This window comes from Sorex fumeus, unplaced genomic scaffold (assembly GCF_029834395.1).
Source record: "Sorex fumeus unplaced genomic scaffold, SorFum_2.1 ptg000044l, whole genome shotgun sequence".
In the NCBI taxonomy this organism is placed as follows: domain Eukaryota; kingdom Metazoa; phylum Chordata; class Mammalia; order Eulipotyphla; family Soricidae; genus Sorex; species Sorex fumeus.
The window spans coordinates 14,230,842-14,243,395 of NW_026606101.1; positions in this window are offsets into that span (position 1 = coordinate 14,230,842).

The window sequence follows — 12,554 nt, forward strand, 5'->3', positions numbered from 1 at the left end:
GGAACTGTTCTTCGTGGCACTCAGGGGCCTGTGTTGCTGGGAATCAAGGCGGGTCGGCCGCTTGTAGAGCAAGTGCCTAACTCTGAACCATTTCTCCAGCTTCAGCAACAAAGTTTTAAGCCATTGAGTTGTTTCCAACAAACGCTGGAAAGCACTTAGGCTGTTAGAGCTTGCTGTAGACATAGCCCTGGAGGGCACCCTAAGGCAGGGCTCACCCCTTCAGACTCAGACTGTTAGGATTCTTGCTGTAGACACACAGCCCTGGAGGGCACCTAAGGCAGGGCTCACCCCTTCAGTGGCTCTGAGTGAGGGAGATCTGGGTGGTCCCAGGGCAGAGTCACACTAAGAACCCACTGGAATGCATCTCAGATTTTTTTTTTCTTTTTGGGTCACACCCGGCGATGCACAGGGGTTACTCCTGGCTCATGCACTCAGGAATTACTCCTGGCGGTGCACGGGGGACCAGATGGGATGCTGGGAATCGTACCTGGATCGGCCGCGAACAAGGCAAACGCCCTACCCGCTGTGCTATCGCTCCAGCCCGGAACGCATCTCAGAATTTGACAACGGGTGTGACCCTCTCTGCACTCTGTCGGCCTCGATGGCATGGAGGCTGGAATCTCAGGCGCTGTCCGCAGCAAAGGGCATTTTCTGGGCGGGGGTGGGGGCCCTCTGATGTCACAGGGATCAGACCACTGGAGAAGCCACTGGCTCTGGAGCCCAGCGCCGGGCAAGATCCTTCGCGAGGAGAATCAATCCGGAGTTCAGGCCACGCCTCAGCCAGCCCAGAGCTGGTGGTGCAACCTGATCCCCGGGGTGGCCGATGCCCAGACAAGCGGGCAGGGTGAAGAGGGAGCAGGCGGGGAAGCAGGGAGGGAGCTCTGGGGACGCCTGGTCCTGCTCTCCCAGGAGACCAGCCCCGGGGCAGATGCCGGAGCCGTGGCCTCTTGAATCTGCTGTCCCTACCCCAGCACAGCCACCCCCCCTCCCCCCACCGCTCCCGGCAGGACTTTGCAAACAGCTTCTCCGGATGGGACGGACGGGTGGCCGCCTCCTCCCTGCACACTTTCCATTCCCAGCCTGAGCCTCAGCCAGGGCTCCTCAGGAAAATTGGCTGAAAGAGACATTTTCCATGCTCTTGTCTCCTGCGCTGGTGGCTGTCCCTGCCTCCACTCTCTCTCCGTCTCTTCTCCAGCTGGTCACTGAGATCCAGAAGGAGGGAGATGTTTGGGCAACTGGGGCTACATCCTTCTTCTCAGGTCTAATGTGCCTTGACCTCCCAGGTCCTCAGTTTCCATGGCAGTGAGATGGGCTCACCAGGCTGGAGTCAGACAGTCTTGATTTCATTCCTGGCTTTGCTGGTCACTCACACTGTAGTTTTGGACAAAGTTCTGAACATGTTGGAGGCCCCCAGTGTTCCTGGTTTAAGGTGGGCTTGTCTCTTTCTATAAAAGGTAAAGGTAAAGGCCCTCCCGTTGATCATCGATTTGCTTGAGCGGGCCCAGTAACATCTCCATTGGAGACTTTGTTGTTACTGTGTTTGGCATATCGAATACGTCACGGGGAGCTTGCCAGGCTCTGCCGTGCGGGCGAGATACTCTCGGTAGCTTGCCGGGCTCTCTGAGAGGGGTGGAGGAATCGAACTCGGGTCGGCCATGTTGGCTGCATGCAAGGCAAACGCCCTACCGCTGTGCTATCGCTCCAGTCTCTTTCTATGATGAAGATTAATAAAATAATTGATGAAAAGGCTTACTTCAGCACTTTGCGCATAGCAAATGACCAAGACAATCCCTGTTCAATTTTATTTCTTTATGTTTGGCATAGCTGGTGGACCACAGAGGTTATTCCTGGCTCAGTGCTCAGGGGTCACTCTGATGGTTCTGGGAAGCCACCCTGGCTTCTTGCATGCAGAGCATGAGTTCAACTGGTTGAGCTCTTCCCGAGCCCTGAATCTCTGTTTTTAGAAGTTGTGATTAGTCCCTACTAGGTCCTTTGCAAGATGTTTTATATTCCCAATCTAAACTACATATAACACTCTTGCAAAGTGCTCATCATTCCCTTTGTAAAGCTCATAGTCTAAAGGTTCAGAGAAGCAAAGTAACTTGCCCAAGGTCACAGATGGCAAATAGCTGAGTCAGAGAAATTCAAAGACAGATCTGGCTGACTTCACATTATCTATTCTGATAAAGGTTTTGGTACCCGAAAGAAAGGGTATTCCTCTACTCCAGATGACGAAAAGTAGAAGAGTATAAACTAAGAATTCTTTTTTTCTTTTCTTTTTGAGTCACACCCGGAAATGCACAGGGGCCACTCCTGGCTCATGCACTCAGGAATTACTCCTGGCGGCACTCAGGGGACCATATGGGATGCTGGGAATTGAACCTGGGTCAGCCGTGTGCAAGGCCAATGCCCTACCTGTTGTGCTATCACTCCAGCCCCTAAAAATCCATTTTTATCTCCCCCTTCCCTTCCCTTTGTTGCACTGAGGTTGTGATGACCAAGGCTCTCTCTCTCTCTCTCTCTCTCTCTCTCTCTCTCTCACACACACACACACACACACACACTTGGTTGGGGTGCTTGGGGAGGGCTATGTCACACACTTTAGTTGTGGTAATGGATGTGTGCTCACCAGGCCCACACTACTCACTACAGTGCTCTATGACAACCTTTATTTATTTATATTTGGGCTATATCTGGTGGCACACTCAGGGTTCACTCTTTTTTTTTTTTTAATTTTTATTAGTGAAACACCATGAGGTACAGTTGTAGACTTACAAATTTTTGTGCTTGGGTTTCAGTTATACAATGATCGAGTGCCCATCCCTCCACCAGTGCCCATTCTCCACCACCACTAATCCCAGTATCCCTCCCACTCCCCATCCCCCCATCCTACCCTGCCTCTGTGGCAGGGCATTCTCAGGGTTCACTCTTGGCAGGCTTGGAGGACCATACAGGATGCTGAGGATGGAATCTGGGATGGCCGCATGCAAGGCAAATGCCCTACCACTGTGCTATCACTACTACCTCTAAAGAGTGATAGGTCTCTCTTTAGAGGTTTCTCTCTCTGTTAGAAGGGGATAGAGAGGAGATGAATATTAGGGATCATTCCTGGAGGGCTCAGGAAACCATAAGGGACACAGAGAATGGAACCCAAGTCAAATACATGCAAGGCAAGTGCCCTACCCACTGTACTATCTCTCTGACCCCCTGTAGCACATCTCTAATTGCTTACCTAAGACTCTGATTCAAGGCCAGGGAGCCAGCACAGGGTTAGGATGCATATGCATGGCCCAGGGTGACTCTCTGGTACCACACGGCCTCTTGAGCATCACATTGTGTGGCCCTGGAAGCCCTTGGACATTACTGGGATGAGCCTGGCAATCTCAGTCACTGTCAGGCCCAGGCAGGACTACATCTGGAGGCCCTGGCAATGAGCTATGGTTGGCCGACAATCTCTAGGAGTGGCCCCTGACGCCCTGAGGATCTGCTTGGGAGCACCCCCCAAACAGAATTTACTGAGGTATTTATTTATTTTGGGGGGTGCACACTTCTACTGGTGCTCAGGGTCTATTCCTGGTTCTGTGCTTAGGAATACTGGGGGACCCTATTTGGTGCTGGGGGATTTGAACCAGGGTGGGGGGGATGCAAGTGCCTTACCCTCTGTACTATCTCTCAGGCCCCTAACTCAGTAGTTAGAGGCTGTCATTTCAAAGCTTTTCTGGGGTCTTGGGTAGCTGAAGGTGACAGTCATTGAGAGGAATATTGCTCAATTAGCAAAGTTCAAAGTAAGCAGTGAGGAGCCGGAGTGATGGTGCAGTGGGTAGGATGCTTGCCTTGCACGTGGCTGACCTGGGTTCAATTCCCAGCATCCCATATGATCTCTCAAGCACTGCAAGGAGTAATTCCCAAGGAGTACAGAGCCAGGGGTAAACCCTGAGCATTTCTAAGTATGGCCCAAAATGCAAAGAAGCCAATTATTTAGGTTTGGGCTCTACACCCAGCAGTGCTCAGGGGCTATTCCCATTGAGGAGTTCAGGCATCACTCCTGCATACAAAGCGTCCCCTCCAGCCCTTTGAGGTATCATCCCCGCCCAAGAACTACCTTCTTTCCCGGAATTCCAGCAACCTTTTTCCCAAGACCATGTCAATGGCGAAAAGACCGGCAATTTCTAACAGAGTGAGGGAACTGGGTATGTATTGTGGTTCTGAATATATAAATAAAAATCAGTCATTTGGGAGGGCAATTTAGGAGTGTCTATCAAAATCGAATACGTACATGTTCTTTTTTCTCCCATGATGCTAAGCGTAGGGCTGGAATCTTCCACGTAGAAGGCAGGCGCACTACCACCAAGTTATAGCCCCATCCCAGGGCATTTTTTGACCTAGTAAACTTAAATCTGGTACTTTATATTCTATGTGCAAGAATGTCTACTGTCACCGGTTTGGTAAAGGACAACGATTATATCCTTCAGAACATCCCTTCAGGGGCAGGAGCGATAATACAGTGGGTAGGGTGTTTGCCTTGCACGTGGCCGAACTGGATTTGGTCCCTGGCTTCCTTTGTGGTCCCCGGAGCCCCACCAGGAGTGATGCCTGGGCACAGAGCCAGGAGTAGGCCCTTGAACACCATTGGTTGTGGCCAAAAAACAACCCAAAAGGTCTTTTCCTGGATAAAACATGTGTACCTGTATGATGGACTATTTTGCAGTTGTGTAGCAATGCAGTAATGGAAACTTGGACAGGACCCAGGGAGAGCTCAGTAGCAGAGAATCTGCCTCTGGGCATAAGGCTGGGAGTTCCACCCTGGGCACCGTGCCCAGGTCAAGTGCAATCCTGATGGCCTTGCCAGTGGGATTCTTGGAACCACAACCAAGTGTTCAATCTCCAGTTCAACCTAGCCAAGCACGTGCTACCCCCAGTCATAGAAACAACAACCAAGGGAGGGGAAACGGATAAAGAAAGAAATGCCATGGATTAAAATAAAGAAAAGGAAAACAGACAGACTCAAAGGAGCAATAAACACTTTAGAAGTAGGACCAGAGGGACCTGAGAGAGAGAGTATAACATGGAGGATACTTGCCTGTATGTAGCAAACCCAAGTTTTAACCCTGGGACCTCATATGGTTCCCCGAGCTCTGCCAGGCACGAACTCTGAGTGCAGAGCCAGGAGTAAGCCCTGAATACCACTAGGTACGATCCCCAATTTTCTTTTAAAAAAGAAATTTAAAGATGTCAATACTGGGGGTATGGTGCCACCAGCAGGTCACTCTACCTGTGAGGCGAGTGCATCAGCAGCCTGATGGCACCGTCAGGCCTTCAGATACCCCAAAATTGCTGCTGTGCCTTTGGCCAGACCCAAAAACTTGGGGCAAATTTTACCAAGAAAGTAAATGGCCAAAAGTTAGGTATGTGGGAAACACACCCACAAACAACCTCCGGCTCAGCTAATTGGAGGCATGGCCTCTCTGGTTCCTGATGGAACCGCTTAACAGCCATGATCTCAGAGTCTCAGAAACGAATCTTGGAACCCAAAAGCTTTTGGCAGAAATGCATCCTGTTCCTGCAGTTGGTTACTGGGGCTGGGCCACTCCACGTGGGAATAGGTTTTGTGCCATGGCCTGTTCCCCTTGGTGGCCTGGTGACCCTCATCCTCCAGAGACCACAAGACAGTCAGGTTTGGGCCTGCAGTGATGAGACACGAGGGGCCTCACCAGATGAGAGTGGAACCGGCCCTTTCCTCACCATCCCAGCGAGACCTCGAGTCGCTGCCTATAAACGGCCTCTCTGGCTCCTGATCAAGCTGATTAATGGCCACGATCCCAGAGAATCAGAAAAAAAATCTCGAAACCCAGCGGCTTTTGGCAGAAATGCATCTGGACCGCATACACAACCATGGCTCCAGAGGCAAAAGGACTTAATCCAGAGCCTGACAGCTTGCGGCAGAAAAGTGAATGGACCATGCATTAAATTACAGCACCATGCTTCCCCAGGAAGGAAAGGGTGTTGCTCCCTTCCGCCTTTCTCCCTCCGGCAGCAAGGTGTCCGCCACGTCAGAGCTTATTGGAAAGCCAGGTATGAGCCGGCGGTGACGGGGCAACTGTAGTCTCATGGGAAGGGGGCAGTACCGGCTCATCCTTCAAGCCCTACTGAGGTCCTGAGTTGCCCCCCACAAGCGGCTCTCCAGCACAGCCATAACACCAGACACACAGAAACCAATCTCTAAATTATCTTTGCAGAAATCCAAAATTGCGTGACCGCAATAGCTATTGAAAACAAAACACAGCTATAGAAAACACAAAGTATTTCACAATGCCTTTTCAGCAATTCTGATTGTTGGGTGGGGGGATTCTAAACAATAATGGCACATCTTTTGTCCAAATGATGAATGTAATCAACGTAGAGAAGAGTTAAGTAGAAATCATCTGCCTCACAGGCATTGGATGGGGTTGGAGGTGGGTATATTGGGGTTAATAAATAAAACTATGGGAAAAAAAAGTAAGGTGGAGTTCATGCCCAATTCAATCAGCTAACCAGTGGCTGAATAAATAGCAGTATATATAAAAAAAGATGTCAATACTCCATTCCCAGCAAGAGGGACATAAAATGCTAAATATTTGAAAGAGTTGAACTACATTTAACTTAAATGACATTCTTGGGACCTGAAACCCAATACTGGCAGAAGGCATATTATCTTCAAGCATACAAGTAACACGAATCATCATAGATTATCGGTTGAAGTATAAAAGGGTACCAAAATTTCTATTATATAAAATTAGAAACAAAAGACTTACTGGAATCCCTCTAAATATTTGAAAATTAAAGAATATACTCCCAGCTGATTTTCTAGTTACTGTCACTGTCACTGTCCTCTTGTTGTTCATCGATTTGCTCAAGCAAGCACCAGTAACATCTCACAACAAATTGTGAGACTTATTGTTACTGTGTTTGGCATATCGAATACATCACGGGTAGCTTGCCAGGCTTTGCCGTGTGGTGAGATACTCTTGGTAGCTTGCCGGGCTCTCCGTGAGGGGCAAAGGAATTGAACCTGGTTCGGCCGGGTCGGCCGCATGCAAGACAAATGCCTACCCACTGTGCTATCTATCGCTTCAGCTTAATTTTTTAAAAAGGTGGAAAAAAAAGTACTTTTATTGAAGTGATACTGGTTTATAACTTCACGTAAGTTTTAGGCATACATTTATTCTTCGGCATACTTAAAGGGCAACGTTTTGATCACCTCCAAAAATCCAGTTTCCACACATCATCTTGTGATTTATTCCCTCTACCTTTTGTGCTATCTCTCTATCTCTCTTCCCGCTCTGTTCTCATCATGTACGTTTGCTATGTTTTTTTCTTGGGGCAAGGGGTTGTTTTACAGCCACATCTGGCAATACTCAGGGATTACTCCTGGCTCTGGACCCAGGAATCACTTCTGGCTGTGCTTAGGAGACTTGAGGAGTTCTGGGGATTGAACCCGAGTTAACCGGGTACAAGGCAAATGCCTTACTCGCTCTACTAACCCTTCGGCCCCTAAGTTTGTTATGTTTTGCTGTCTTTGTTTGCTTAGTTTTATTATCCTTCACATCTGAGTGAAATTACAGTTGTCTTTCTTTTATTTTTCTTAGTATATTATCCTTCAGGTCCATTTATTTGTTGGAAATGTGAAGATTTCATCTTTTAATAACTGGGTAATATTTTATTATCATTCTATACATAGATAACATACTTTTTTTCTTTAACTTTTGGGTCACACCCGGCTGTGCACAGGGCTCACTTCTGGCTCTGTGCTCAGGGACCGCTTTTGGCAGTACTTGAATCCAACCTGGGTTGGCTGCATGCAAGGCACATGGATTATATCTCGGTTCCAGATCACAGACTTTTAATCCATTAATGTGTCAGTGAACACTTAGGTTGTTTAAAAGAACATATTTCTGAATCTCCTGTGGGAAAAAGAACGTGTGGGGAAATGAGATTTTAAATTGAATGGTAGTGAAAGCACAGCATAATAAATGTTACAGAATGCATCCAGAGCAGCATTTAGAGGAAAATGTGTAGCTTAATATATATAAAGTTATCGTTGTTCTAATATAGCTCTAAATGCTTATATTAGAAAAGAAGAAAGATCTCAGAAAAATCATGTAAAAAAATTGTGGATGGGTTGGATTGGCCTTTATCTGTCAGGGCTCAGGGGATGCTCCTGGTTCTGTGCTCAGGACTGAGCCCTGGAGGTGCTTAGGGGACCAAATTAGAGTCAGTTGCCTACAAAGTAAACACCTTTTTCTCTGTAGTATGCCGCTGGCACCCCGAATTATGTAATTTTTTATCTTTCGAAACTAATAAAATGACAAAGTAAATCTCAAAATAATAAGGTAAAGTTACATGTACTGGTGTGGTTAAAAAACCAGGATAAGTAGAATGAAAAAAAAAAAGCAAATTACACAAATGATATCAAACGTGTAGAGTATGAGATTTTTCATTCTCTCCTTTCTTAATTAAGCATAGTATACTTGATTTTGAGCTGGTAAATGGCTATTCAGAATAAAGCATATCTCCTAGTTTCCTTTGCAATGAAGTACAGCGATATGACTAAGAGCTGGCCAATGAGATAGAAGCAGAGAGGCATATATCTTTGAAAGATCATGCATTATTACTTCCCCCTACAACTTCCTGTTGACTGTAACGAAGTGGCTGCAGTTTGAACTTCAGACTGAACTTCAGTATGAAGATGGTGGGACCACAGAGCCAAGTCCCTGCTCTATAAAATGCCACACCAGCCTTGGCCTTTTGCACTTCTTTTACTGGACAGAAAAATATGCTACACTCTTGTTGCCATCACTGCTATTGTGTGTTTTATTTCTTGAAATTGCACTCAGTTCCAACACATACAGCTATAATTCCGTGTGTGTGTGTGTGTGTGTGTGTGTGTGTGTGTGTGTGTGGTGGGTGGGGAGAAGCAAGCAAACCTAAAGGTGTGTATCTGAAGAATGATCTTGACATTGGTAAGGAAATTCCCCACTGAAGACACATCAACTTATGTAACAGAAAGTCTAGAGATGGGGCAGCCCAGGCTTATTTGCTTCAGTGTCTCGACTTCATCTTTAAGGTCTTGGGTACGCCCCATCTTTCCACTTTCCATCTGTTGGCAAGAGCTCATATCAGAACAGCAAGATGGTGATGCTAGTTCCCAGGCATCATGGTCACATGCCTTGGTGACTAGAAGAAGATAAGGAACTGTCCGTTCCTGCTTCAGTTCTTTCTGTGTGTTTGTTTTTCATCTTTTCTCAGAGCAAAACATTTTTCTAGAATGCCCCAGCCAACTTTCCCTCATTCCTCATGGTCAGAGCTGGTTGCAGTTCCATCTTTATTTACTTTTCTTTGCTGGGGAGGGGGGAGCGGTGTGGACCACATGCAGCCGTGCTCAGAGACTACTCTGGGTTCTGGGCTCCAGGTTACCTCCTAGAGGTGAGTGCTTGGGAGACCATGTGGTGCCAGGGTTGGAATCGGGATTAGAGGCGTTCAAACCAGGTGTCTTACCTTCTGTACTATCTCTCCAGGCCCTGGAGTTCATCTTTAAGCTAATATCTGTTTTGAAGAAACCACAATTTCTTCTTCCATTTTCTTTTTCTGGTAATACTCAGCAATGTTAAAGGACTATTTCTGCCTCAGTACTTGGGGTGCTCAAGGGACTGTGTGGTGTTGCAGATTGAATCTGAGGCTCAAACCCAAGATTTCTGCATGCAGAGCATGTGTTTTAGACTGTTGAGTTATCTTTCTAGCCTAGGGTTTATTTTTTGGGGGGAGGTGAGGAGCCACATGGCTGTGCTCAGGTCAACACCTGCCTCTGTGCTCAGAGATCACTCCTGTTGGACTCGGGAAACCATGTGGGGTGCCAGGATCAATCCTAGGTCGATTGAGTGCAAGGCAAGCAACCTACCTGCTGTACTATCTCTCCAGTCCTGTGAATTATTCTTTATCAGATGGTAAAAAGAGTCACAGGCAAAAGATTCTCACAGTGTGGAAGAAAAGAAAAATGGCCAAATGTGTACCTAAGTGGGCTGAAGGATGGGGAAGGGAGGGGAGGAGGAAGAGCAAGAGCAAAGGGAATGTTACAATAGCGTTAAAGTTGCCTCTTCAAAGACCTTTACCCAACCCTTGACTGATAAATCATTTTGTTAGATACAAAGGAATAAATCATGATTGGTCCCAGCCAGGCATGGTGACTTTATTCTTTATTTTTCCAGCTATTTTTTTTTCAACTTCCCTTGTAGTCAGAGGTGGCTGTGAGAGTCACTTTAGCCAGTGAAAGAAAATTGTTGAGAGAACAGTTTTCTTCTGATAAAAAGAAACGCCTTCTGAGCTTTACTCTGCCAGTCTTGCGTGGGGCAGTGTTGTGAGGATGTGATGCCTGGTGCTTTTGCAGCCCCTTTGCAACCATGAAAACCCATGCCTGGAGACTTGTGGAGATGCAGATCCAGTGTCCTGGCACTTTACGGTGGAAGAATCAGTCTTCAAGTTGCCTGCTTCAGGACATCTTATTAGAAAATATTCTTTTTTTTTCTTTTTGGGTCACACCTGGCAATGCACAGGGATTACTCCTGGCTCTGTACTCAGGAATTACCCCTGGCGGTGCTCAGGGGAACATATGGGATGCTGAGAATCAAACCCAGGTCGGCTGCATGCAAGGCAAATGCCCTACCCACTGTGCTATTGCTCCAGCCCTAGAAAATATTCTTATAAGACTTTTTTATAAATCACATTAAGCTGGGGACAACTTAAGAGACAAATACATTTTTACTTTTTAACCACCCATTTTCTGTTGTTTGGTTAATTTTCATTTAAGTTTTTGGTTTTGGGGCCACATCTAGCTATGCTTAGGGGTTACTCCTGGCTCTGTGCTTGGGGATCATTCCTGGTGGGACTTGGGGGACCATATGTGGTGCCATGGATAAGACCCAAGTTGGGTGCATGCAAGGTAAACATGTACAACTGTACAACCTCTTTGACCGTACTTGATTTTGTTCGCTTGTTTGTTTGGTTTTTGGGACACACCCAGTGGTGCTCAGGGTTTACTCCTGGCTCTGCATTTAGCATCACTCCTGGTGGGCTCTGGGATGTTGGAGATCAAACTTGGGTCAGGTGCATGCAAGGCAGCCTTACCCTTATGCTGTCTTTCCTGATCCCCACTTGATTTCTTATAATTAAACTATTATTATTATTATTATTATTATTTGCTTTTTGGGTCACACCCAGCGATGCACAGGAGTTACTCCTGGTTCATGTACTCAGAAATTATTTCTGGCGGTGCTCAGGGGGACCATATGGGATGCTGGGAATCGAACCTAGGTCGGCTGCGTGCAAGGCAAACGCCTGACCCACTGTGCTATTGCTCCAGCCCTAAACTATTATTTTTGTAATTCAGAGTTTTTTCTTTTGGTTTTTTGGGTCACTCCCAGCAATACTCAGAGGTTACTCCTGGCTCTACACTCAGGAATTACTCCTGAAGGTGCTTGGGGGATCATATGGGATGCTGGAGATCGAACCCGAGTCAGCCACATGCAAGGCAAATGCCCTACCCACTGTACTATAACTCCGGCCCTTTCACAGTCAAATTTAAAGAATATATATCACTTGGCACTGGGTACTCTTGGAGTCCCTCCCACCAGGTCTGAAGAGGCAGTTTGATGAGCTGAGCTCTGGCGCCCCCTTTAGGTGGGGTATAGAATGTTGAGACTTCAAGTCTCTCATTCCCTCCCTGCCCCCCTCAATCCCAGTTTTGAGCCACAGTACTTAGGGCTTGCTCCTGACTGAGCTCAGGCATCACACCTGACGAGCGTGGAGGACCATATGGGATGCCAAGGATCGATCCTGGGATGGCTGTGTGCAAGACAAATGCCCTACCTTTGTAATATCACTCTGGCCTCTGAAGAGGAACTCTTGTGAAGGGGATAGAGAGGAGATGATTTAAAGGAACAAGATGTTCTTTATGATTTAGCACTAACTCCATGGTATGAGGGGTGACCTTGTAGACAGCGCACAGCTGAGAATATATTTATCTGTCACTATTTGGGTTTAGACCAGAGGTTACAAACTGTAAGCCTTTGGTCATAATTTGGCTGGAGGACTTGTTTTGCTTCTCTTGTCCTGAGTTTTTAACAAAATGAGCTCAGTGAAAACTGCAATGGTTAGATACCACAGGGAAAGGGAGGGCTGAGACCAGTTGAAAAATGAGTAGAGCAGTTGTTTTTAAAAATGATCTTATTTTATATTTCTTTGGGTTGGGACCACACCCAGCAATGCTCAGGGATTTCTCCCGGCTCAGGAATCACTCCTGGTGGGACTTGGGGAACCATATGGGAAGTCAGGCATTGAACTTGCATTGAAAGGTACCCTACTCACTATACTATCTCTCTACTCCCCACGAGGGGTAATTTTTTGTGGGGTGGGCCACATCCAGCAGTGCTCAGGGGTTTCTACCTGGATCTGTACTCTGGTAGTGCTGAGGGGACCATATGTGATGTTGGGGATAGAACTGGGCTCAGCTGCTTGTAAGGCAA